Genomic DNA, 20,102 nt, shown 5'->3' with positions numbered 1-20,102 from the left:
TCCAAGGTCATGTCCAACTATTTTAGCTTCCTTTAATGACATCAACTTAGTTAAATATTCCAACATAATTCTTCATATCACCACATATCCTTTATCTACTCCATCAAGTCGTAGTATTATCCAAGTGATTATGACTTATGAATCCTTTCTAAATTTCTTCTCAAAATGTTGGGTTTTTAATATCTTAAACTTTTAATAAATCCATCGTCTTTTCTTCTTGTCCTTCATATCCATAAAACAATTTTTTTTAACCTTATTTTCAAGAACGTTCCACGTGAAGGAATTTATTTATAATGTCTCCAATTGCAGCACAAAACATAACACTAGTCCTTAATGAATTCTTCTCAAGACAATTTTATCCCGGGGCTTAAACATATACATACCTTTATTCCTAACCTGTCATAACTCTACATAGTTTCATCAACTTTTAAGATCTCTGAACTGAGGTATATGTATTTTTTCGTTTCTAACATAATTTTCATGAGATAAACTAGTGCCAAGTGACCTCATAATTTATTTTATTTTATTTTCCTCCTTTTGTAGTATCGTACCTGATAATCCTCTTATAATAACTTCTAACGAGTCACTAACCTAGCATTAGAACATAACTGGTGCATTTAAACTAAACAAATATTTTAATGCACAACTATCATAAAACTTGTAATTGATAGGACGTACCTGGCGATGACGAGGAATCTGTTTATAGGCCACAAGGACAATCTAGACTTACATAGTAAGTCAGTCTATAGAACCCAAAACATGGGCTCTGATACCAACTGTAACGACCCGACTCCCTAGGACTTAGGTAAGGTCATTACTAAAATAAATGCATGCAATGAATTTAAAACTACGCTCAGTTATTTGAAATAAATGCTAATTAAAATAAGAGAAGTTCAAAAGACATTTATTAAATGCAATTGTTAAAAACAATAATAGGGTACCCATAAATCATAAAGGTTAATAAATACATATGAAAAACAATTCTTAATAATAAGTTTCAAACATCAAAACTAAACATTAAGAGAAACATGAAAAGAACTCTAAATCTCATGATGCGGAAGCGTAAAAACTAGTCCCAGTGACATGATCACAAATTCCGCTGTGCCATCGCTGGTGTTTCTCTACACTTACCTGAAACATCAACATAAGAAAGAATGAAATACTCAGTAAGTAGCCCCACCAATGGGGTCAGGCTAGGCATCTATGTCCTCTAGATACCCGCATATGACACATAAACACATGAAACAGACAAGAGACTGAGTCCTATCTTATTGTAATTAAGTATGCCCACAAAACTGGTGAATCTCGAAGGAAACATGAAACTGGTGAATCCCAGAGGAAACACAAAACTAGTGAATCCCGAAGGAAACACAAAACTGGTGAATCCCGAAGGAAACACAAACTGGTGAATCCTGAAGGAAACACAAAACTGGTGAATCCCGAAGGAAACATAAACTGGTGAATCTCGAAGGAAACACAAAACTGGTGAATCCCAAAGGAAACACAAACTGGTGAATCCCGAAGGAAACACAAACTGGTGAGCATCTAACTAATCAATGAGGATATTCACACAGTTTTAACGTGCTAAGATTCAACATTGTACAGTTCTAAAACATACATAAAAATTCTTGATACCATGGCTTCATCACATACACATATTTCTTAATAACATATTATACATCATCCATGTATAACTTACATCATAAATCCATAACATGCAAGTATGCCTCAACACCAGCAGATCAGACATCGACATATGAAAACACATACTATCACATACTAACGATCAAGTACTTAGGTGTGTATATAAACAAATCAGAATTTGTGCTAGAACATACATTGATTCAGGTCATACTGTCAATAAACATGCTAACATTTACCATATAACAGACACTCATCATGCTAGCATACAACTAAAGTCTGGCCCGTGGGCAGTTCCAGTAGTAAGATTACTTACCTCGAAATCAAATTCCGATTTTTTTTAATCCAAGCTAATGATCTTCAACCAAAAACCCCTGAACTAAGTCCCTTAATACAGAACATAACACAAATTTTAAATTCTTGGAACCAAGATCCATACATACAAATTAAATTTAGGGATCACCAATGAACTTACCCAACGAAACTTGATCAACCAACACTCGCGAGATTTTGACTCAAAAATTCCTCTTAGCAAATTTTAGAACCCAAAGGACGACGACTTGGAACCTTCGAGAAACTAAAACCAAACTCTCCATTAGTTCAACAACCAAAGGGTGCCTAACAATCAACAACAAGGGTCACAACGCTTACCAAAAATACTTGCCGAATGAACTCGAATCCGCTAAACAGCACGTTGCGCACTCCGAAGTACTCCAATCTTGGATCTGGATTCCAAATATAGAGATAACAAATTTTTAACCCAAAATCCAAATGGGTAATCAAACTAGATAAACCAAAATCTTGCCCAAAAATATAATCAATCTTTACTCAAAACACAAGTCTAGTGGTGTAGGCGGGTCCTGGCGACGAACAGGGTTGGCGGTGCTGGAAGCAGCCGGCAGCGACGCGGTGGGCGGCGGAGGAGAGACTCGGCTCGGATCTGGGTGGAGGAGGACGTCGGCGGCTCGAATCTGGTCGGGCTGAGAGCGGCGGACGTGTGGCGAAGGAGTCGGCCAGGCAGAAGCTCACGGCGAGCGGCGACGGAGACCAGCTTAGACTCGGGCGGCGGTAGTCTGGACGAGCGCTCGGCTGGACAGAGGCTCTCGACATCCGATCTAGGTGTGATCGACTTCAGTGCTCGGGTGGCTCGACACAACGACTGGAATCAGATCTGGGTGGCGCGAACGGTCAGCGGCGAGGAGGTCGGAACTTCTGGCCGAGGTCGACGGCGGGAGTGAAAGGCTACTAGGTCTGCATGAGGAAGAAGGGGGAAGGGAAAAGAAAAAGAGGAGATAGAAAAAGGAAAGAAAAAGAAAATGAATAAAATAAAATATATTTTATTTTATTCCCTTCCTATTCTCCTTTATTATTTTTTTCCATTCTCTTTCTTTCCATTTTTAAAACAACAAATCTTGCCCTTGATTTCCAACACCAAACTCCGGAATTAATTTCCACTTAAATGATTTAAATTCCAACAATTGCACTTAAATGTCCAAAAATGCCAAAAATGTCCTCAATTAATAAAAAAATTATTGAAATTACATTAATACTACTAAAAAATACGAGGTGTTACATCATTAGATTGAGTAACTGCTTATAAAATAACACTTATTTTATTAATATCAATATGTTTATACAAAGTTTATAAACTACGAGATTACAAGGAGATTTAAGACACCATTCCCAACAATTTTCCACTTGTCCTAAAACCTAGGGAGACTAATGTACAATACAAAGATAGTACAAAATATAATAAACTAGGGCATACACTATACCTCAGTAATATCTCCCACTTGTCCTAGACAAGGTGCCACATATCCCGTAGACCCAAACTTTCTAGATGACCCTCGAATACTTTAGCCGTGAGAGCCTTTGTAAACGGATCAGCAACGTTGTGATCCAACGCGATCTTTGTGACAATCACATCACCGAGATGCACAATCTCCTGGATTAAATGATATTTCCATTCTATGTGCTTGCCTCTTCAGTGATTCCGAGGTTCCTTAGAATTTTCCACAGCACCACTGTTATCACAATAAAGTGTGATAGGAAAAAACATATTTGGAACAACTTCCAAATTAGTAAGGAACTTCTTAAGCCAAACAGCATCTTTAGCAACTTCACAAGTAGCTATGTATTCGACTTCCATAGTGGAGTTCGCGATGCATCCTTGCTTGATGCTTCGTCATACTATAGCTCTTCCATTCAGAGTGAACACTGACCCTGATGTGAATGTCAAAGTCTGTGTATCCTGTAAGGATTAGATCCTTATCTCCATACATGAGCATATAGTCCCTCGTTCCTCGAAGATACTTGAGGATCGTTTTGACCACCGTCCAGTGATCTAATCCTGGATTGAATTGATATCGATTGACAATTCCTACTGCATAGCAATTGTCAGGTCTAGTACATAACATGGCATACATAAGGCTACCAACAGCTGATGCATAAGGAATTCATCTCAATTTCTCAACCTCTTGAGGTGTCTTAGGACACTGATCCTTAGACAAAATAATTCCATGCCTAAAAGGTAATAAACCCTTCTTGGAATTTTGCCTCGAATATCTGATAAACATCTTGTCAATGTACGATGCCTGAGACAAGGCCAACCTTTTGTTCTTATGATCCCTTATGATCTGGATCCCTAGAACAAATTGTGCCTCCCCAGAATCTTTCATTTGGAATGGGGCGACTAGCCATTTCTTAACGTCAGCTAGAAAACCTACATCGTTTCCAATGAGTAGGATATCATCCACATACAGCACAAGGAAAGCTACTAAGCTATTGATGATCTTCTTGTAAACACAAGGCTCATCAACATTCTAATCAAATCCATAAGATTTGATCACAATATCAAATCTTATATTCCAAGATCTCGATGCTTGGTTTAGTCCATAAATGGACTGATTAAGCTTACAAACCTTTTGCTCTTGATCTTATTCAATGAATCCTTCTGGTTAAACCATGTAGATGGTCTCCTCAAGATTACCATTCAAAAAGGCAGTCTTGACGTCCCTTTTCCATATCTCATAGTCATAGTATCTGGCTATGGACAGGAGAATCCACATATTATGACTATGAAATATGGCAACAGGTGAGAAAGTTATTTCATAGTCTACTCCTTCAACCTGGGTATAACCATTTGCCACAAGTCTAGTCTTAAAGGTTTGTACCTTTCCATCTACACCTCTTTTCCTCTTGTAGATCTATTTACAACCTATAGATTTTACCCCATCAAGTTGATCTACAGGCTCTCAGATAGAATTGAAGTACATAGACTCCATTTCTTGATTCATGGCTTTAATCCATTCATCTTTATCAACATCTTTCATCGCTTGCTTATAAGACAATAAATCCTCAACTTCATCATCAGATATGATGATTTGGGCTTCTGTTAAACCCATGTAGCGTACAGGTGGGTTCACAACACTCTCACTACGTCGAGGCAAACTCAACTCTTGAGATGGTTAACTAGATGAACTGACATCAACAACTCTTCTTGATGTATCAGCCTGTTCAACAACTCTTGTTGAAGTCTCAACAGTCTCATTAGAAATCTCATTTAAAACAAGTTTACTTCGTGGCTTATGATTCCTAATGTGCTCTTCTTCCAAGAAGGTAGTGTTTGTTGATACAAACACTTTATTTTCACTTGGATCATAGAAGTATCCACCTCTCGTTTCTTTGGGATAACCTACAAATAGGCATACTTTCGAACTAGGTTCCAACTTTTTAGGGTTAGCCATAAGTACGTGGGCTGGACATCCCCTTATCCTGAAGTGGCGTAAACTACCTTTACGACCTCTCCATAACTCAACAGGGTTTCAGAAACACTCTTTGAGGGAACATTGTTCAAAATGTAAACTGCAATCTCTACTGCATATCCCAAAAACGAGTCTAGAAGATGAGCATAACTCATTATAGACCGAACCATGTCCAACAGGGTTCTATTTCTCTTTTCTAATATACCATTCTGTTGAGGTGTACCTAGGGCTAAGAGTTGAAATGTGATTCCATATTCTATCATATAGTTCTGGAATCCTAAGTCCATATATTCTCCACTACGATCAGATCGTAGTGTTTTTATCTTTTTACCTAACAAGTTTTCAACTTCAGTCTTATACTCCTCGAAGTTTTCAAGAGTTTCAGACTTATGTTGCATTAGGTATAGATACCTAAATCTAGAATAATCATCTATGAAAGAGATGAAATATTCATTCCCGCCTCGTGCTCTTACACTCATCGGACCACAAAGGTCTGAATGTATAAGCTCTAAGATTTCCTTAGCTCTATAACCTTTTCTAGTAAAAGGTCATTTGGTCATTTTGCCTTCAAGGCAAGATTCACATACTGGCAAAGAGTTTCCTTCTAAATCATTTAGAAGTCAACTTTGTACCAACTTCTCAATCGTATTGAGATTGATGTGACCTAACCTTAGATGCCAAAGATAGGCATTTTCTTTAGGAGAAACTCTTGGTCTTTTTACAGTTGTTTTTGTCTTGAACATTTCAGTATTGAGCAAGGCTTTTATGATTAACAACCTTAGTACATACAAGTTATTTTCCATTGAACCAAAACCTATCTCCATACCATTCTTAAAAATAAACACTTTATTCTCAGAAAAGGAGATGAAATAATTTTGTTCAATCAAACAAGAAACTGAAATTAAGTTCCTCTTGATATGAGGAACTACATAAACATTATCCAATAACAAATATCGTTTCTTGTCCAAAAATAACTTAAGCCTACCTACAGCAACAGTTGAAATAGCCTCACCAATACCGACTCTAAGAGTCAACTCTTCAGCTTCTAGGAACTAGGTTAGTCCTTGTCGATGAACTTCATCAGAGTCAGAAACAATTTCTAACTGTTAGTCCTTTGACATTCAATAAGGACGAGATTATCTTGGAAGTTGACACCACAAGTTTCGTTGTCATCAATCCCATTTTGCTTAAAAAATGAGAATTTACGTTCAATCAATTCTTGCAATGATTCTATGATCTCACGTACAATGACCATGTTCTCAAACCTTTTGGCCAATGCATCAGGTATGCTTGCCAAAATGTGAAGTCGGGCCTTCAAATTAGCCTTCATCCACACCTTATATGCATTACGATCATTTTGTGGTGCATCAGAGGTTGGGACTTGAGAAAAATCCTCAAACATGATAAACTCGAAGTCGTTTACCATGAAAAATGTTTTAATAGACTCTTTCCACGTCATGTAATTAAAACCGGTCAAAGAAGAAAAGACAACTAACGAAAAATCAAGCATTGACATTTTGCTGAAAATTAAACATATTGATCTACGTTAGATTTTAGCATAACTCCTTTAATACAAATCCAATCAGGTTTAACAAAATCTAAATGAGACCCATATTATATCTAGTTTTGCAATGACGCTTAAGTGATTTAGGACAAAAGCCACCGAAGGGTAGTCAATTTTTTCCTTCACTAAATTGAGACACTCTCAACTAATCAATACACCAAAATAACTCTTATTCCTATAACGATTAGTCATCATTGATTTAGTCAAGAAATTATTAACTTGCTTAACAATTTCCCATAAGTGTGACTCTTCATTTTAGATCCTATAGTTCTGCCCCAAGTAGTCAATCGAAGGGAAAAACCGATTGGAGCAAAAACTAAAGTAACCTTATCCATTTTTGGAGTTCGACTTGATATTGACCAACTGCATAAACCATTCGAAGGAGGATGCTCCCAGGGAACTTCGAGGCCGTGTAAGAAGGTCTCATGGTACAAACCAATGAAAGAGACCGCAGGACATGTTGGCACACATCCTTCTCCCACTTACTATAAATACTCTCTCCATTCACCTTGATATTGACCCATGCAAACACCATCCGAAGGGGGACGCTCCCAAGGCATCATGAGGCCAAGCATGAAGCTCACGGTGTGAACACTAAGGGAGAAATATGAGTGGAATTGACATATCATATATATCTTTTCCTCCCACTGGATATTTTAATAGCCTAGGGTTTAATTTACTTAGAAAAAATACGGCTAATTATTTTTACTAAGTGTCTGTTTAAGTTTGCCCAAAAGTAACATTTACTTTGGAAAGTTAAACAATTTCTATTAACATTCATTAAACACTTTAACAAATATTAATCAACAAATGCATGCTTGTAGCAAATCTATCTAATTCACCTTTCCAGGTAGGTTCCCAGGTAGAGGTTTTCCGTTTCTATCAGCTTAAATACCCCAGCCTAGCTAGAACCCGCCTTAGACAAAAGGTCTCTTATAGATAGTTTGTCACAAATTTAATCTTTTATGGAAATCAATTTGATCCTATTAAACTGATTTAAAAGATTAATCTAATTTCTAATCTCATTAGAAATTTTGTGAGCTTAGATCTATCTCAATCAAATTTTAAAACTATTTTACAAAATGATTTTACCTAAGTTTGCATGCAACTCTTGGTTATTGATTTTAATTCTAATTTCATTAATTATAACTCTTATAAAGAATGAAACAACTAAAATCAACCACATTACTAAGCTAGATATTCCCAAAGTATTTATAACTTTTATAAATAAACCTAAGTGTCATGCTTCATGCAGTGTTCATTCATTACTAATATATAACTCTTATATAACAAGTAATGAACTAAGCATACATGCTAACATACACCCTTATACTATAACACTTATAATATAAAGATGATGCATGTATAGGCTTTAATACATGCATATATTATAACTCTTGTATTATATGATGCATGAGCATGCTTTAAGTAATTTAAATCATGCAAACTAATATATTATAACACTTATAATATAAAGATGATGCATGAATAAAATACATAACCTATGGTGGGTTTTAAAACTATATGACATATATTATGGCATATAAACTAGAATACATCACATGTACTTTATATAAAAATTGATGAACTGGGATAATATGCCTCAAAACTAGAAAGAAAAGTTAACTATTACAAAAAGATCAAGTCAACCGGTTCAAACAGGCGAACCAGGTCTTGAACTGCCTGGGCAAAACCTCGTCACTTAATCGTGTAGCATCTTCTTCAGATCGTCAAGTAACATACATTGAGTATAAACGATCGTATAGTGTTGATCGTGTGGCTAAGGACTATGCGATAAGCATAAAATTCCATGCAATCGTGCAGCGCACATCGAGTAACGCATGCTATGCGATCGTGCAGCCAACGACTATGTGATGAGCATGGTTGTCTACACGATCGAGTAGCAAGCATCGAGTATCATATATCGAGTGATTGTGTAGCTAGTGATTATGCGATGAGCATGCTAGCCTACACAATCATTTAGCACGCGTGCCATGCATCGAATATCATATACGCTGCGATTGTTTACCCTGAGCGTTTACGCGATCGAGTAACTAACGCAACACGATCGAGTAAACTCTTTACTCAATCGCGTAGCATTAGCTATGCGATTGTTTAGCAAATACTACACGATCGAGTAAAACTTTTCTACACGATCGCATAGCCACAAGATGCAACCAACGATTCGTCTTCTCCCTCGAACCAAACAGCAATCCCTTGCGTCTAAAGCTTCATCACGAACGACTCAAACACACACAAAAAAAAAATGAATACAGACTCGATTGCTTGTTAATTATGCCCAAAAACCTAGAGGCCCTTACAAATTAACTTTGGTAAATGTAAAGAAAGCTTTAAACAGAGGCAATTATCCCATAAACATCCATCAACAATAGCATCCAGAACCACATTTAACACTTAAACGCATTACAGAATACTTAAGACCTACCAAGACTGTAAATGACATTCAATACAGCAATGGAATTTAGAAATAAAAAAAACCTGGCTCTGATACCAATTGAATGAACTCTAATTATAAAGGACCTTTGAGCGGAAGCAGATCGTTTCAAACTCCATTGTGAAAGAACTCAAACATTTACAATCATACATACACGATTATGCATTAAAGATAAATTACAGCATGCTTCTTAAGTAAATACAAGGGATCGAGTGACAATACCTTTGAAGAACTCTTTCTTCACGTATTTCCCTCGATTGTTCCAAAACACAGCAAACAAGAACTCGAACGCAACGATCAAGAACTTGAACTCCCTCGAACACCAGCAATGAGTATAAACTCGATCCTTGATCAATTGAACACAACCACAAGATTTCCTTGGTATTCTCGGTGTGAGAATCCAGGAGTTATGGGCTCTGGATGCTTTTGAATAAAGGGAAAGATTGGAGTAAACAATCGAGTATGTGATCACACAATCGTATGGAATATGAAGTCTATCGTATAGACTCGATGCTCGGTCGTTTAGTAAACGAGTACTATCATATAGTAAACTCAATGCTCGATCGTCTAGGCTCTGTAAAACTATCATTCCTTTTACTCGATAGTGAATTATGTGAGACGTTTTTCGATTGAATGATTTGAAAAAACTATTTTTTTTTTATCTCACAGTTACCATAAAACCGTATATAACCACCCACCAAGGTCAGTTATTTAGAAAAAGAAATATTAATTATCATATAATTAATAAATTATAAATAAATACAATAACTAACTTATCATATTATATTTATAACCTATAGTTTTAATATTGCATCATATGCAACATATAAACCATAGTTCTTTTCTTATTTTATGGCATTTAATATAAATCATATTTATATTAATCCTCCAATCTAGTAATGTATCAAATACATTATATCAATTATATCATATATAATTTAATTAATTTAATTATTTCATATATAATCAAATTCCCTCTTGTTAATTTGAACATTTCAAACTAACCCAAAAAATTATTCTCAACTTGAACCCATTGAGCTACCAAAGGGACCTTATGGACCTGTAGCTTGAAGCTCCAACGATACGTGAATAACTGTCTAAACTCTTTAATCACGATATCCACCATCCGTTAACTATCGGGCACTCCACTAAAGACCGATAGCTGCACTCTTCACACTGCAGATATATTTTTGTGTCCATTGGATATAACCAATCAACAGTATGATGACCCTTCACAAATTTCTCGTAAGTACAGTTGAGCAAATTACCTTTTTGCCCCTATAGTTACATCTAACTTCTTAAGTACCACTGATTCCTCTAATGAATAATAAGTCATAGTCCCACTATGACTGGGTCCTCTCTTCCCAAGAGAGGTTGTGACCACTATGTTCAAGACCTGTAATCAGCCCTTAAGGGAACAATTTATCTATTTTCTCCTGCATCGGAGGAGTGAATTCCGTCTTGTGAAGTTGAGTTCCCAACTCCCCAATAAGATGAATCCCAAAATGGTAGGCTTGTTGAGTTGGCAATCTGGCCACTCTCACCCATACAAATCAAAGGACCGCCTTTATGAGCAGGAGTTCACAACTTACTCAGGATTTAGGTCATGTCATCTATGGTCATCCTAGTGAAATGTAAGTCTATTATCAACGGTGTTATATAAAGAGACTAATCATTTCGTGGTCTAGTCTTATACAAACTCTTTGTATGAGATATCCCTACTCGCATGTCTCCACATGAATGATCAGGATCAGATCATTTGTAGCATTTTACAACACTTGTAACACCTACAAAATGGGTTGTATCCGTAGTGTCACCAGGATAAGGTACCCAACCTTATCCATCTACTATATACCATTTAGGTTATTATTTAAACAAGATCCACATGTATGTCTCTACATACTTGTTTAAATTTACATAAAATAACCTTGGATTTTAGTTTATTGGATTTAGTAAATGCTTATAAAATAACACTTATGTTATTAATAACAATATGTTTATACAGAGTTTACAAACTATAAGATTACAAGAAGATTTAGGACACCATTCCCAACATTAGTTGCACGTATTAGGATCACAGGTGTGAACTCTAGATTTTTTCTAACCAAATGCATGTATGCCCTAATATAATCTTTTCTAATTAAATCATGCTATAAGATATGGCTTTCCAGCTTGTAGTATGTCTTAACAACCGAACCTTTTCGTAATGCAATTCAATTTTAGCTTGTATGTCGCTAAGAAGGAAGAGTTGTAAATTGAATTAGGGCTAATTTGGTTTAATATCGAATTTGGCTAATTGGGCTATTAGATTTTTTAATAGGTCAAGGGGTTGACAAATTCAGTGTAATTAATTGATGTCTAATGAAAGAAATTGCATAGGAAACTCTCTCTTGCTCTAGAAATTAGATAGACTCCTATCCTAGAATACATTTACCGTTTTATATTCATGTATCTCTTTCACATCAAAACCCCCTCATTTATCGCTTTAGTTAGAAAATTAACTTAACGAAACCAATCGCGCTTCTCTGTGGATTGACTCAGACTTACCACTGTCACTACGTCTTTTTAGTGATATGAGTAGTTCGGTATTATAAATTTTCTTTTGATCAAGTTTGAAGCTTATTAACGACGTAAGTTTCGAGCCTGTAAAAAATGACGTCGTTGTTGGGGAAGCTACTGACGTTTCGTTAGTTAAATTTCTAGTTAGAGTATTTTTTTGCTTTTGATTTGTTTTCCTTTTTGTGTTAATGTCTTAATCATGGATAGATATCATCAACAAGGATGAGGACAATCAAGTGAAGCATCTCAACTTAGTGACGAGGTTCGTGACCTTCGAGGTCAACTTGCTGAGTTAACTTCTTTGGTTAGTCAGTTGGTTGCAGGTAACCCGCAGTAGATGCAAGCATGTAGGACTGATCACCTTGAGTAAGCATGCCCAAGTTTGCGGTGGAGCCCTATACTACGAGACTACTCCATTGGAGGGTATCCTAGTTATATGGATGACAATTTTCATCGACCTAGATGAGAGGAGTCTTATGGCTATGGAAACCTAGGATGGGACCAATTCCATTATGATTCACACCCTGCCACATCTGACATGAGTCACATGACGATGCATGCTCACATCGCCGACTCAGGTATATCAGTAGAAGATGTGATTATGCAACTTGCTATTAACAATATTGTTTTTTAGTAGGAGATCTGCGACCTCCAGGAGAGCTTTAGTCTTCAGACTAAGGTCGGAGCTGATCTTCAGAGTTTGAGAGACTCAGTCACTCAACCTTCTGATTCAGTTGAGAGAGGATGTGAACCCCTGCTACACACATCTTTTGACATCACCGAGGTGTGCAGCGATGAGGTAATCTATGTCGACATTGAGGATGAGTTGGAGGATAGCATGCCATGTTTAGAACCAGTTTGTGAGGACTATGGAGAACCTAAGCCTAAACCCGTCGATTTCTAGGTGATGGAGTTGGAGGTTGAAAAACCTCACCCTGTTCTGCCGTCTAGTATATCGTATATTTTTTAATTTTGTTCTTTTTGTTCTCAAGAGTCAGTTGAGTCGAAGTCTTTATTTTCAGTTGAGTTAGTCCTTGAGTCTTTTATTTTATTTCCTTTTATAAATATAAAAAAGACTAAATTCGACCTGTCTGATTCTCTTCAAAAGATGAAGAGCCTTATAGCCTTATTGGCCTATATCGACTCAGCCAAGAAGGGACCAGAGAAATAAAGAATTTCTTTGTGCCTTGACAGGGGACAGGTCACGTTGAGCATTTGACATTAAAAATTTGTCCTTCCTGGAGGGAGCCAGGTGAAAAATTTACTGCTTTCTTTATTTGTTTTCTAGATTAGGTTTCTTTTTGTTTTTGTTTTTAGGGACGACCTAGGAGGGGAGAGCATTTTTCTAAGAGGCAAACCCATTGCCACCACCATCTCATGCACGACATCGTTATCAGGGGAGGTTTTCTATTCTCTCATTCTTTTTTAGTTTTACTTGAAATACATTGGGGGCAATGTATCATTTTAACTTGGGGGTGGGGTACCCATTGGGTATTTTTTTTTTATTCTAACGATGTGCTCGGACTATGTTGTGTGCTTGATTACCTTGCTTGCTGTTTGCTCTATTATTATCATGATAGTTTATGACACACTCTTCTTGTAATAAAATTTTCATGAAAGAATGTTAGGAAAGCATGATCATGATTTTAGCCTAATTTTTTTAAAAAAATATTGTCTCTCATGCATCTTTAAGTCATTGTTTCGCAAAATTAAAGCTTTGCATGCTTAGAATTGGGTTATCTGGTTTGTAATTTTGTTGTCACCTCGAAAGGTCCACCTTTGACTTAGGAGTAACTATGCTTGTTTTAGAGAAAAACTAGACAAAATGGATAAAATAGAGCCTACCGTGAAAAAAAAAAGAGAGAAAAAAAAGAAAAAAAAAAGAAAAGCAAATTAGTTGCAATTCTGAAAAAGAAAATAGAAAAAAAGCATACAAAAATGAGGCATATGTTAGCGTGTTTGAAAACAAAATAGTGTGTATGTGTGTGCACGGATAGAGGTGAAAAGAGCTACCTCTGTCATGTCTAGTTAGAGCCTACGAGAAAAGAGTGATAGGTTCCCAAAGGTGGGGTGTGAAAGCTAGCCTTCTAGGTAAAAGAAATGCCCTTTATGTTTTGTGTGTGTGAGTTTAGGCACCCTTGTCTTAGTGTTGTCCTCTTTTTTGCAAGTGTGGTAGGTCCGAGGTCGATAACCGAGCCAGTGTAGGGGAAAAGCGGGATGAGGACCTTATAAAACTTTTTCGGACTGTCCAAGCTTAACAACAAAACTCTAGGCTCACTCATGCATAAATAGATTGAGAATCATTTTTAAACTTGTGCTTCATTGATTGATCATAATTAATTTTCATTCTTGATTTCAAATTTCATTCGATTTGACTGTTTTGAGACTGGAGTAATAACAATTCTAGCCTGTCTTTAATTATTTCATATTCTATTTTGTGTGTTCCTACCTTGCTCGGGACAAGCAAGAATTAAGTTGGGGGTGTTTGATAGCTCTCAAAAAGAGTTATTATTCCTAGCTTAATTCAGGCTCGTTATCGAATTTTACGTGTTTATTTCCCTATTTTGTAGGTATCAAGCAATCAAGAGGTAGAATTAATCATTTGGTGAAGAACAAGGTTAATTTGAAGTAATTTGGAGTTGATTTGAACATTTAGGCTTCAAAGGAGTTGAAATTACCAAGATGCCATCGAGTTCCACCGAGTATAATCAGCCATCGAGTATCATCAAGTAAAAGGTTGTCGAGTATAATCAAGTAAAATGCTATCGAGTAATTGAGCGTCGAGCATCAAGTAAATGAGCATTGTGCATCAAGTATCGAGTTATCGAGCATCGAGTACTGACAGAATGCTCAACATTGCAACGCTGGCCTGAGCGTCACAATGTTTTGAATGTTCAACCTCGCCACCGTTGCAACATTTCCCTGACGCTCATGGCCTTTCCAGTCGAGCGTTCCAACGCTGTTTTAGGTCAAAACATGCTGAACTTTGGAGGCCGAATTGATGGAGGCCAAAGTTAAACTTCATTATTCTTCTATTCCCTTCCATAAATATTAATAAAGTTTCGATGAATTTTTCTGACAAATTAATTTGTTGAAATTTTTGTATGCAAAATCATTCTAGTCTATGCACATATTGATTGATTTAGTTGCACCTATTAGGATCGCATGTGTGAAGTCTAGACTTTTTCTGACCAAATGTATATATGCCCTAATATAATCTTTTCCAAATAAATCATGCTATAAGATAGACTTTCCGACTTGTAGTATGTCTCAACAATTAAACTCTTTCGTAATGCAATTCATTTTTAACTTGTATGTCGTTAAGAAGGAAGAGTTGTAAATTGAATTAGGGCTATTTTGGTTTAATAACGAATTTGGCTAATTGGGCTATTTGAATTTCTAATAGGTTGAAGGATTGATAGATTCAATGTAATTAATTGATGCCTAATGAAAGAAATTGCATAGGAAACTCCCTCTTGCTCTAGAAATTAGATAGATTCCTATCCTAGATTACATTTACCCTTTTATTTCAATTTCACGCATATATCTCTTCCACACCAAAGCCCCTCATTTATCGCTCTAGTTAGAAAATTAACTTAACGAAACCAATCGCGCTTCTCTACGAATCGACTCGGACTTACCACTGTTACTACATCTTTGTAGTGATAGGAGTGGTTTGATATTATGAATTTTCTTTTGATCAAGTCTGAAGCTTATTAACAATGTAAGTTTCGAGCCTGTCAGCAAGATAGGCCTGCAAAAAAAAAAAAAGCAAAATAAAAAAAAGTCTATGAGATGGAGTAAGGGAAATTGCGTGAGAAGATATTGTTGAAAGTCATTACCTTATATACAATGGCTCTTTGCTCACTTCATGATAGTTGAATGTAAAAATAAGTATTAATAAAGGAAAATTCATATACCCTTGAACAAAATATCAAAGAAGATGGAAAAACAAATGCATTAGTTTATGGGGAAAACAATATTATAAGAAGAAATAAGTTAATAATGGCTTTTTTTTTAAAAAAAAAAAAAGTTAATAACGGAGAGCAAAGTCTATACAAAGATAGATGTAAAGGAGTTTACCACTCAAAGAGAATAGGGAGTGCTACAACATCAACCTCAATATAGAGCAAACTATAGATACAAAAGAGATAGGTGGTGTATCGATGAAGGATGAGTGATGTATTTATTAAAAAAAAAAAAAGTTCAAGTGGAAGTGATAAACAATAAATTACACTTCTAAATCACTCATCCACCATGTAAATGAAAAAATGATTACAGTGCATTAAATACAAACATTTTCTAAAAATAAACCTGTCATTTTCAAATTTAAATCATTCTCATCTACCACATATATTAGTTGGAGTGTGAATTTAAAAATAATCCACAGTCAAATCCCACCAAATTTATCTAAATTATAAATACTTGTCAATTTTCAATTTAATCCCTAGCAACTGCCACGTAATTGAAAAAAAGATTAATAAAAAAATATTTAAAATTAATCAATATTAAATAATATAGTAAAAAAAACGTTTCTAATGTTAATACAACATGAATTAAAAGATAACAATGTAAATAACAAAAAAATCAAATTAATCATAGTCAAACATCAAACTTCCATAACTTGGATTAAACATAGGAACACTTTAATAACAATTAATAACAATTAAAACAATCTAAAAAGAAATCAGAATCCACCATATGCATCCAAACAAAGCCCAAAAATTTTATTACATAAGAATGTGATTAAAAGTAATCAGAGACCTCAAAAGAATCAAAACAATCCAAAAAGAATCAATCACATGTAGTTCAACAAAGAAAAAAAAATCATGTAATTAAAATAACAAAGACCTCCGATAGGATTTGTAGTCATTGAATAGGAAATCCTACAATAAATTACTCATCATCGGCCTTGGGTTAGAAATTAATTTGTTCAACGTAGATAAAAAAAAAACCTCACCCACCAAACTCCAATCATCAAAATCCAACCTCCTGCCATGCCTCGAAAATTATGGTGTTCTAATGCTGCCTCACATTCTCAAAAGAAAACAACAACAAAGGAACCACAATAAATTTTCTTCTTAGAGGCGACAAGAGATGGATTATGGTCAGCAGAAGGGAGTTTTATAAGAGAGTGGATCTAAACATAAAAAGTAGATCTATAGCAGTCAAAATAAGGAGAGATAAATTTTGATTTACCCATCAATCAAAATAGATCAAGAGATAACTAAGATATTGTAGATATCGATTGGAAGAAAGAAGAACAAATTCCAAAAAAAAAAGTATAAATCTGAGAATCGGAACTACTGGAATAAAAAATCCAGATCTAAACAAAAAAGTGTTTGTGGTGTTCTAAAAATCGAATCAATGAACACCACAAACCATCAATGAAACATCAAACTGTGGCTAAAGAAAAGTTAACAAAATGTTCTAAAAATTGTTAACAAACTGTGCCTAAAAAAAGCAGTAGAAAAAAAAAAGTCAAGAAAAAAGGATGAGAAGAGGGAGATGAAATTAGGGTCAATGGGAAAGAATTGCAAGTAAATTAGAAGAGGAAAAGCCAACAAAATACAGAAAGAAGTGGATTACATACCTCTAAGGAGCATCAGTTGACAAGCAAGGCAATAAGGAGGAAGGGAAAGTTAGGGTTTCAGTGGAGAATGAGAGAGAAGAGGAGGAATACAAATTTGAGTTTCACTGGGGAAGAAGGATGAGAGAAATGGAGAGAGAATAGTCGATTAGAGCTGGCAGCACATCACGCATGAAATGAGAAATCCGGCCAAATTACCCCATTGAAATTCTGAATGTAAACCCTGGAATATCTACCCTTAGGCCAAATGTGGACTTGGCTTTAAATGCCAAGCCCACCTAATTCCAATCCCATAGGTCAAATGGCCCCTAAGAGTCTTGAACAAAGGATACCCGCCCTCTCATTGACCCAAGGGGGCCTAGTTTATGGTAGGATCATAAAAGATTGTTCATTAAAGGGATCGGTGGTACTTAAGGAGTTAGAGGTAATTATAGGAGTAAGATGATAATTTGAACCAGCTGTCACTGCTCGTGAAGGATCAACTTACTAGTAATGGTCAAATCCATGGACAAGGTACGAAGAGTGCAACCATAAGTCTTTATTGAAATGACCCATAGTTAATGAATGTTGGTTAATTTAGTTGAAGAGTTTAATTAATTAACCTCAGATCATTGGAGCTTCTAATCTGTAGGTTCATTAAGTCCACTGCTATCTCACAACGGGTAAACAAGGACCAATAGTTTTGAAAGAATTTGAATTGCTCAAATTTATTAAGGGAATAATATTAATAGTATATGATACAAATAATACAATGTATATTATTACATTATAATATAAAGTTAATTTTGAATACGATTCAAAATTAAACCATATATATTAAAAAGGATGTTTATTGTATTTGAATAAGATCAAGTAATAATTAATACAAATAAAGTTCATAATAAACTAATATGAATTAGATTCATAATAAAACTATAGATTAAAATATAATATGAATACAATTCATATTTAAAACCTATAGACTATAAGATATATATATATATATATATATATATATATATTTGAATAAGATTCAAATATTTAATAAAATATCATATATTTAATTTTGTAAATTAATTAATTATTTAATTAATTTAAGTTAGTTATTAAATATTGATAATTATAATTATTATTATGTTAATTAATTTAATTTAATTTAATGGAAGTGAGTGGTTTTATTATTATTATTATTATTTTTTTTTTTTTGAAAAATCCATCCCACCTCTCATTAAAAGAACGTGAGAAGTTTTTCTCTTAAAAAAAATAATTTTTCAAAAAAAACTAATGCATCAAATTGATATCTCTCTCAAATTTCAATAGAGAAAAATGTTTTTTTATGTGAAATTCTTCTCCACAACACAAAATTCCCTTTTTCTTTTTCAAAAAGAGGTTTCCACAAATCGATCATTGCCAAGAGAACAATAGGGAAGACATTTTGAAGGCGTCTCTATACATGAGAGATCGATTACAAAGAATAATGAAAAACTGTAAAAGATCTGATGAAGTGTTCTTCGAGGTGTGTTTCTTCTTCCATCTAATTTCATGCGCAACTTACTGTATATTGATGTATTTTTCTTTTTTTCTTTTTTCTTTTTTTTGTTTTGTTTAAGTTGTAATTTTAAAACAAGATCGAAGCAAATCGATCATTCGCTTCCGCTGTGGAATTTAATCACTTCAATAATGATACAAGTGTTTGATCTGGGTCTTTTCCTATTTCCTTAGGGAATCAAGTTATCACAATCGTAGGTATACTAGACACGCCTCTTACAACATATTGAGCTCTTCAACCTTAAGTGCCTAAGGCCAAGGTGGGGATCATCGAGGTTGAGGTGTGGTCGGCCCATTTTGAGTGAAGCTTAGGTGGGGTCGACCCAAAACCCAATTCTCTCTCTCTTGACCCACTCCCTCCAATCTTCTAAGATTGTCTTCTTCGAATTTATCCCTTTAGTCCAAAATTATCCACAATAAATTTAGTGGTATGTTGAAATGATTTATTTCATAACTTTTCAGATAAAAACTTAAGAATTCAATCGCATCACTCATAAGTCAGGTGTTTGTTGGAAGTTTGAACGATCAATCTCACTTATTGTGTGAATTTATAATATAATTCAAACTATTTTTTCGTAAGAGGTAAAAATTACAAAGCATTTGAAATTTATCGTCATCTTAAATCACTTAAAATAGAACTTGGAAAAAGAAAAGCAACCCTTAAAAATGGAAATGGACAGAAGAGAAAATAAGAACAGTGCATTTTCAATATTTTATCCTCTAATATTTGAGCCATTGTTTTTGTTTTTAGTCCTTTTACTGTGAAATTATACAAATTACCCTCAAATTTTTTTAGTATGCTAAACTTTAAAAACTTCTATTTTCACTTTTAAACTTTGAAATTACTAAAAAAGAATAATAATCATTTTTTAAAATTAAATTAAACAACGAACACATAATAGGTTATTATTATTTACTTCATCTCATATTTATATAATTAATTTTTACACACCAACTACTATACTAATTTTTAATCATGAAAATGGTTCAATATTACAAATA

General features: G+C 34.8%; 2 long non-coding RNA genes across 2 annotated transcripts; both read right to left on the bottom strand.

Annotated features, from left to right (window-relative positions):
- Positions 1-890: 890 nt before the first annotated feature.
- Positions 891-6,677, bottom strand: LOC150033729 (uncharacterized). The gene is made up of 2 exons (XR_016532321.1): positions 2,293-6,677; positions 891-2,218 (listed from the first exon to the last, which is right to left on the bottom strand). It is a non-coding gene; the product is annotated as an uncharacterized LOC150033729 (long non-coding RNA).
- A 1,845-nt stretch (positions 6,678-8,522) lies between these two features.
- Positions 8,523-17,812, bottom strand: LOC120086658 (uncharacterized). Its single transcript, XR_005484283.2, has 3 exons — positions 17,577-17,812; positions 15,826-15,904; positions 8,523-15,737 (listed from the first exon to the last, which is right to left on the bottom strand). It is a non-coding gene; the product is annotated as an uncharacterized LOC120086658 (long non-coding RNA).
- Positions 17,813-20,102: the final 2,290 nt, after the last annotated feature.

The sequence above is a fragment of the Benincasa hispida genome, chromosome 9 (assembly GCF_027475165.1).
Source record: "Benincasa hispida cultivar pf3 chromosome 9, pf3_genome.v1.1, whole genome shotgun sequence".
NCBI lineage: Eukaryota > Viridiplantae > Streptophyta > Magnoliopsida > Cucurbitales > Cucurbitaceae > Benincasa > Benincasa hispida.
The sequence above is the reverse complement of the archived record's forward strand: the minus strand, read 5'-3'. Positions and strand labels throughout refer to the sequence as shown.